An 8,696-nucleotide genomic window follows, 5' to 3' on the forward strand; every position below is an offset into this window, starting at 1 on the left:
CGAGTAACCAAACCTTGAGTTGTTCCTTTCTTCCTGGTCCTTACGTGCTGGGAAATGTTATATCCTGGAACATCTGGTTTGGCTTTAAGTGTTAGATTAGCCCTAAATGGTGACACTTTATTGGAGAGGGCAGGAGAGCAGCTAGGAAGAATGTTCTGTGCTTCTGCAGCTCTTGCTTCGGTGACCAAATTCAGTTAAAGGCTTGGTGAACATCCATGCCTCTGGTCTCGTCCTGGCACACGGACATAGCACAGTTCTGGCACAGGAGAGCTTCTCAGTCAGTATTTGTTAAATGAATACATTTGCTGTAGAGATGTTTCATATAATATCACATTGCCAATTCAGACTTCCAGTCTCCCCTAGCCTATTTGCTTCATGCAAATGCACTAAAATTGAGCCACTTCTTTGGGTGGTTCCTGGAGAATTCTGCCTAGAAAGGTTTCAAGTTTTTCTTGATCTCCTTAATTCTGTTAGCAAAATAAAAATGAATTAACCCAAGTCAACACAACACACATGCACATGAACTTTTGCAGTTAAACAATCTTCCAACATTATAATTCTTGTAAAAAGGCAGACACACACACACACACACATTAAGTAGCGCTTAGACATAAATAGCAGAACTCTAGAGTCTGTGATAATCTCTCAGTTTATTGGGAGATTTTTATAATGTCTGAACTCACTAAAATAATTCTCTTTGTTCTCCTCCTCCTCCTCTACTTTCTCACTCTTTCAAAACAACTAATAAATAGAACTATACTTAGAGAAGGTGGGAAAAGGAGACAAGTAGAAATGTTCTATTATTAAGCATCTGTTGTATGCCAAGCATCATGGCAGGCATTTTACATATAATGTTTCTTTTAATCCTCACAAAACCCTTTACCAACACTATTTTAGTAACACTATTTTATGCCTCAGGGAACAGAATAAAAGAGGAGAGGAGACTTGCATAAACTCAATCAGCTATGAAATGAGCTAGCCAGGGACCCAAGTCCTTTCGTCTTAAAAGCTTGAAGTCTTCACTATGCCAATGATGTAGACATCTTCCTGCTCCCTAAGTGTGGTCTCCTTGGAAGATTCTTGGTGACTCAAAAGCCTCATTTAACCAGTGCTTTCCTTAGCCTCTTCCTCCTCTCTGTCCGTGGTGTCTAATTTTGAGCAAGTGGCCCTGGAGCTTGAGCAATAAAATCCTGTGGTACGGGAGGCCACATGGGTTGATGAAACCCTTGTCTGGGTCAGTGTCTCACTTGGTTCCCTTCCTCTTTTCACTTTCAGGTCCCAGCCCGTGTCTGTGTCCTTTGCATAAGGAACAGGTGGCCTCCCACGCTCCCATAGGATGATAGTGCACTGTGTTTATGGTAGTTCGTCTCGTGATGTACAGTACATTTTTTATGGCACCAAGGATCAGCAGGAACTTGAGTTCTGTACATAGAGGAGCAAGATCTCTCCCACGGGGGCTGGCACACTCTGGGCATTTCCTTTAGTCTGGTGGCATTTTTATGTCTGTTCCTAACAGATGTCCTAGGTTTAGATAACTTGTTTATTTTTCAATTGAACTTCCTAATTGTTCTTCTGGTACAAATGAATCTGGATGAGATGATGATGTCAGGGTACATCGGGCTATTCTTTTATGCCTTTTTTGCCAATATATTATGAACTTTTACCCATCTATTTACTGGAGAGCTAAGATGGTGGTACTTACTGATATATTCACTGGGTGTCTGCAAAAATATACAGTGTTTCTGCTTTTTTATGTTCCTGATACTCAGAGGCCCCACAATCTGAAAAGGGAAATGTGACCTCTCTCATGGCTCATGACCATCTTCATCTTCATCTTGTTTTAGTCAAACAAACTGTGGACCTCAGGGCCATTCTTTCATGGGTAAAGAGGGTGCAGTCCTATTTTTTCTATTGTATCCACATTTACATAGGGATGTTACAGAACTGATATTGTGCAGCATATGCTCTTCTGTACCTTACATTACTCACTTAAATAAATAAAATAAATTAAATTAATTTAATAAAATAAAATAAATATTTTATTTTTTAATTTTATTTATTTATTTTAAAAATAAATTAAAATTTTTTAAAAATGTGGAATGCTTCACGAATTTGCTTGTTGTCTTTGCACAGGGGCCATCCTAATCCTGTTGGTATTGTTCTAATTTAGTATATGTGCTAGAGAAACAAGCACCTCAATACATTTTATAACTATTTCCCCCATCTCAATATTTCCCCAGAGCACAATTCTTTTAGGCTGTGTACTATTCCCTCTCAGGATATGACAATTTATTTAACGAATCTCCTATCATTAGAAATTGTTTCCAATTTCTCCTCATTTAAAAAAAATGCTAGAGCTAAATTTTTGTGTGTGGATTGTTTTACATCGCCATTCTGATTATAAATTTTTATAAGTATGGAATTGCTGGGTAAGGGGTCCACACTTTTGAGATTCTGAGATATTGTGAAAAGTGTGATTACGTCAGCTTTTACTCTCCCCACCAGTTTTATTTCCCTTCCATCCATGTTGACCTCATATCCGAGCACATGATTTGGGCTCACTTCGAAGCTGGGAACATTTCGTGCTCATTTTCTCCACTCTGCTGAACACCTACTTCTGTAACTTCCCCCAAACAAGCTTTTGTGGAGTCATAATGACTATGTGTCTTTCATTTCATTACTAAATATCTGTACTGAAAGTTAGATGATCCCATCAGTGTCAAATGAATTGTTTACAGCTCTTTGGGAAGCCTGGTAACATGCTAGAGAGATACTATGGTTGTTTGTAGATAAGTTTTCTCCTCCAAATAATTTTATTCTTCTATAGCACGAATGCTGTACTCTTCTTCAGATAAAGTGAATTAAACAAGACATACAGTATTATGTTTTGGGATATATATATATGTATATATATAGATATAGATACACACACACACATGCATATATACACTCAGGATTCATCAGTAATGGTTTTAGACTTGTTTTTTTCATCAGGAAATATATTGTATCGATCTTACTAAACCCATCCATCAGCTGGGATGCCTCTGCCTTTAAGTACAATACCAAGTCATTTCTTTGTACTGGAATTCTTGTCTCTCCTTTATTTCTTGGCCAGGTTAAAGAAATTCAGATAATATTGGTATTGGGAATGTAGTTAGACAAGTGTACCCAGGCACCGGGTTACTATAAAAACATAGGTGTTTGGCATCCGACTAAAAAAGTAAGTCTTCTCATTTGGTGCATACACAATGTTCTGAATGGCTATTATGATTAATTAACTTTTCCATGTTGATGTAGGAAGTTTTACTAGCTCTTAGAAAACTAGCTCTGACTAGCTTTTAGTCTGATCACATACAGAGAACAAGTGAAGTGAAAATGGAAAAAGCCAAGCAACTAATCTTTTAAGGACACACAGTGATTTTTTTTTTTTTTAAGGCATCTCGATCTAGTTAATACATTGTTACTTCTCTTCCTGAATGGGATATTATTCTGTATGGGAATTGCGAATATACATTTGAATATTAACTTTTCAAGTGCTATATTTGCTACTGTTTGTTCATCTGGTTCAATCTCTGCTACAAATAATCCTTTTTTGAACTCTTCCTGGAGGTCTGGCTTGGGAGTTCTTCAACTTTAGCTGTGCCATTGTGTTAGGGGAGAACCTAACCTCACAGGACTTGATTTTTCACTCAGTTAAAAACTCAGTTCTACCTACGCAATGGGGTTTAATGCTAGTGGACCGAGGGGGAGTTTCACAAAGATAAACACTTCAATTTTGTAAGCACAAACCAACAATACGTTTGTTATCCAATTCTCACGACACTGTTGCAACTGTTTGACAGATGGTAAAATAGGCTTAACGAGGCTAAGTCTCTAACTCAAGGTCACGCAACTAGGAGGTGGCAATTGGGATATTGCAGTCCGACTCCTTGTAACTCCAAAGCTGCGTCCATTCCACCACGGGACACTTCTGAACCTTTTCTCACAACCATTTATGCTGTTGTTCTATGAGAGGCCATGGAAGAAATCTCGGGTAAACAAGAGAATGCAGCGCTCCTCTCTCATAGTCATTTCACCCTATGTTTCTGGAAGTACTTCCTTGCCAAGAAGTGGCAGCCTTCAGCAGCACACCTGATTCTCCCCCTTTCAAACCTAATTTGAAGAAGAAGCAGAGCCTGAATGTAGGGTAATTTTGCTTTTCATTCCACACAGGTACTTTTTGCCAGTATCCCTTAAGTACAAGACATAGAAAAGTGAGAAACTTGAGGAAAATTAAAAATAGCACAAACATTCATGCTCACATATATGTACCTCCTCAGCACACATGGAAAACACATTTGTCTCGTGTGGCACCATCAGTGGTCGCAAGGACAATGAATAAAAGTGGTCTGTTTTTAAATTCAGACACTCTAAAATTTACCCATGGCTTGTTAGGAATGTTGGAAACATGATGTGTCCTTGTGGGTTGAACAATGGCAAAAACATACGGGCATTCAAAAGAGTATTTCTTTAGCCATGGACTCTCTTTAATATTCTGGGCAAATTGCTCATTTTTCTATATTTTAAAATAGTTTTGGGAAACATTACAAAGACTATTTTTAAGTTAAATATTACTGTCAGGAATATATTTCTTGTAGCTGCTGGTACTTGGTTGCATGTCCCCAGCAAGAGAGATTTCAGATACAGTACTTCCTAAATGGGTCCTGATGGGCTAATACTCCAAGTTTTCCCGAGATAACAGTGTTTACTCTGTGCTAAGCAGAGGGCTAAATACTTTCGTTTTCACACAACACCACTTTGAGACAGATAATATTATTGTACTCAAGTTTCAGATGAGACAACTGAGACCCAAAGGAGGTCAAGGGACTTGCTCACTAGTGTGGAAGGGAAATCGTGGAACTGGGGTTCAAACCCTGGTGGTGGGAGGGTCAGCATCCGGGTACTTAAATGTCAGGCTACACAGCTCAGGGACAGCCAGGCTACTGTCTGGGAAGTTGATTTTTCAGTGAATAGTGGTTCAAAGTGACAGAAAGGTTCTAACCAAGGCTTTATAGATCACCTTCAGCAATACATTGAGAGCATAATGACCAAAGGAATAAAAAAAGAAGAACCCTGCTTAGGATCCAGGCCTGAGCTGAGGACAGTGAACTCCTGAAGACCGACTAGGATTGAGAGGCCCTCTGAGGAACCATTTCTGGCACACAGCCAAGGAAGAAGATTGGGGCGGGGGGGGGGGGAGTCTCTAGCTGGAAAATTGCTTCAGGCTTCCTGAAAGGTTCACATTGTGAGAAGGATGACTTTTGGACACCATTCTGTCCTTGGAGTCCATGCCTAGGGTTTCAAATGATTCTTGACTTTGGCTTCTGGCAGAGGCAAAGCTGAGCAGCAAACTCTCTTTCCCCCCAGCAGGGATCTTTCCCACGCACCGTCCTGCCATATGGGGGCACACCCACGTGGTGCTCCAGAGTTTTTCCCTTTAAAAACATGCAGGGGTTCAAGGTTCCTTGGTCTTGCCTGGCCTGTCCCCTGGGTGGGGCTGTTTGCTTCTCAAAGCAAAATGGCTGCTATCTTTAGGAAGCTCATCTCAGGCAGGCAAAGATCCTTTATTTAGAGGCTGATCATTAAGGCCATAATTGGATCAGGTCTGTGTGCCAGTCAGCCTGACATATTTATAGGGTGTGATTTCCCCAGGTCTGTCCCCTTCCATTGTCCGGGTCACAGGGAAAGTAAGAGAAAAGGAGATTACCTTGTGGGATATTCCTTAGTGGTGATTTGCCCACTATACATTTTAGCATCGGCTAGGATGTGGAGTCTTCACCAAAAAAAAAAAGGAAGAAAATAAAAAAAATAAAAAACTTTTGAGGTTTAGGAATTTGTGTGGGGATCAAGTACAGTCAGTCCTTTCTGGTTTGCTATTTCTTCTGTGCTAATTTAAGGATTCTCTGGATTATGTATGTGCTTTTTTTTTTTTTATTTATTTTGTTTTAATCCAAGGTTTGTTTCAGTTTGTGGCTATTTTTTATTTTATTGTTTTATTATTTCTTTCATAGGATTATTTTTACTTAGAAGAACCACCATGGACAAAGATTCTTTATAATAAGTTTTGTGTCGGGATTAGTACAACTCAGAAAACTTGACCTAGATCCTACCTACTCCCAGACACTGAGCCGTAGGACCCAGGATGAGTCACATAACTTTTGCATTTGTAAAATGTGTTGTGTTATATCAATGTTTTCCAGCATGTCTTGGAAATCCCAGTTACCTGGGAAGTGTTTTAAAATGAGATGCCTGTTACAGGAGCGGAGGTGGGGTGGGGGGTTAGAGGTTTTGCAAGATGATGGAATTATTCTATATCTCGGTTATGATGATGATTGCATGGCTGCATGTGTTTATCAAATTCTGAGAATTTCACACTAAGAAGCATGAATTTTACACTCTGTGGGTTATTTTTATTTTGAAGTTTAAAAATAAACTCTTAAATTCCCTGAGTATTAACATATTTAAAAACAATGCTTGGGCTCCACCCTGAACCAACTACTTGAAGGTTATCTCTTCCTCTAACCATCTCTGTGCTTGTGAATCTAATGGGAACCAACAGACTGGTCCTGCTATAATGATCCCAGGTTCAGGTGTTTGTCAGCTCTAGTCGTGACGTCAGGAGTAACCTCAGTGACAGAGCAGCGCGGGTGCCTGCAGCCCTAGCATGTCTGGACAGGCCACTTAAATCACATGGGTAATGGAGGAAAAAACATGTGGCTAAGCTCTGTTTAATACTCAATTAGAGCATCCTTTGTGATCACTGAGCCGATAACGTGAGAACAGCCAACTTCCGATCCCATATTAGAAGTCAGTGTCAAGATAGAGGATCTTGAACTTAGACCTGTGTATTAATGAAAACTATTGATTTTTTTCATAGCATTCAAAGAAACAATGCTCTGGAATGAGTCTGACACCAATCACAGGCAGTAAGTGTCCAGCAGAAAAAGGACTTGCCAAGTTGAACGATGTGGATTTTAAGAGAGAAGAGAATATATCATTAGGGCTGACTGATATTTTAAGCCCCATGTCAGCCTCTGAGAGGATTCCACCCTGATATTAAATATATATATATATATATATATATATATATATATATATATATATGAAACCCTTTGAATTAAAAGCCTTTACTGATAGCATTGGGAATACACTAGACTATGAGCAGGAAAATGAAATGTTGAAAATATTTTGCCTTGTTTAAAAGTCATGAAGAATGTCATAGAATGTGTTTTAGAATGTGTCTTATCCAAAACACACTTCCTTAGGACCCTCCCTCACTAGCAGACCCTTCTGAAGCTGAGGGCTTAAGTGACTACAGTTCGAGAGTGTAGCCTGGCTATTACTAATGGGACTGTGTCAGGCAGCAAGGTCAGCTTGATGGGGGATACTGAATTTGGTACCACCAAGATGGCTCTAAGGGGGAAACTGGATCGCAAGGTAGCAGAGGAAGGGGGCTGCAGCTGTGGATGGCCGGCCAAAGCCATGGGCAAATCCAGAATCAGAAGGAAGTAGTAACTACAAGTAGTAAAAACAGCAGCAGCAACAATAATAATCATAGCTAATGCTTAGGAAATGCTTCTGTGCCAAGCATCAGACTCATCCCAGCTGCTGGGAAATATCACTGTCTTGATAATTAAGTGAGGAAACCAAGACAAATATGATCGCTTTCCTAGGGTCACACGGCTGGTGAGTGGCCCAGCTGGGAGGCATCCCAGGTAAGACAATTCTCAGGCTAGTTCATGAAATCTCCAGGAGTGCTCTTCTGCTTCTTAGGAAGCCCAGGGGGCAGCTGCAGTGAGGAGAATGGGCAGGATGTCCGGGAACAGCTGACCCATGAGGCACAGGGGAGCAAAGAGAAAGGGTAGAGCAATGGCCCCATTCCTGAGAACTCGTGGGTTTCCTGCTGCAGTCTGCTTGTGACTTTGCTGTGCTTGGTGGGAAGTCTAAATTTTACATAATCCTGTCCTCCTTGCCTGTATGAAGAACTAGTTTCATAAGAATCTTTGTTCCTTGAAATCAAAGCATGCTAAGCTAGAATGAAGACATATCTTAAGGGAGGATGTGATCGGATGACATTTCTTATGTAGACATTAGGGCAGAGAGAATTATCTTGACTCTTTCTGGTTGTAATACTGTTTTTCAAGCTTTTGAGGTTTAGGAAGATGAGTCCTTGCAGTTCATTAAGGAAACATCTTATCAAGGAAAACTCCACAAGAGGATACTGGGCAGCTGAGCAAGCTTAGAATTTAGTATATTACTCAGTGAAATGACGGCTGTTGAACCTAGTTTCTTAAATGTTTTCTTTTAGGACCTTGGCCCCAATTACTTTAATGGAATTATTTATCGGTTTCTCAAAGGTTTTAGCTGCCCCGAGGTCCCTCACACCACTCATTCTTTTCTGTGATGTGAGACACCATTTATAAGGGCTGTGTGATTTTGTGACTCAGAGTAAGAAATATATATTTGATCTTTGTCCTAAGTTATGTTAAATAGGTGACTTTTTTGGAAAGCATCTAAGGATGGAGACTGGTTGCCTGGGGAAACAACCTTGAGATTTCTCAAGGGTTGGAACATTCCACGCCCTTCCCAACCTCAAGGGAGGAAAGAGGGCTGGAAATTGAGTTTAGTCTCCAGTGGTCAACAGTTTAATGGGTCAT

The 8,696-nt window shown here is 40.1% G+C and overlaps 1 non-coding gene across 1 annotated transcript; it reads right to left on the minus strand.

The window, feature by feature from the left end:
• Positions 1 to 2,088: 2,088 nt before the first annotated feature.
• LOC123387881 lies at positions 2,089 to 2,194 on the minus strand. Its single transcript, XR_006602379.1, has one exon. It is a non-coding gene; the product is annotated as a U6 spliceosomal RNA (small nuclear RNA).
• Between the last annotated feature and the right edge of the window lie 6,502 nt (positions 2,195 to 8,696).

Source organism: Mustela putorius, unplaced genomic scaffold (assembly GCF_011764305.1).
Source record: "Mustela putorius furo isolate JIRA1106 unplaced genomic scaffold, ASM1176430v1.1 tig00003863_pilon_pilon_pilon, whole genome shotgun sequence".
Taxonomy (NCBI): domain Eukaryota; kingdom Metazoa; phylum Chordata; class Mammalia; order Carnivora; family Mustelidae; genus Mustela; species Mustela putorius.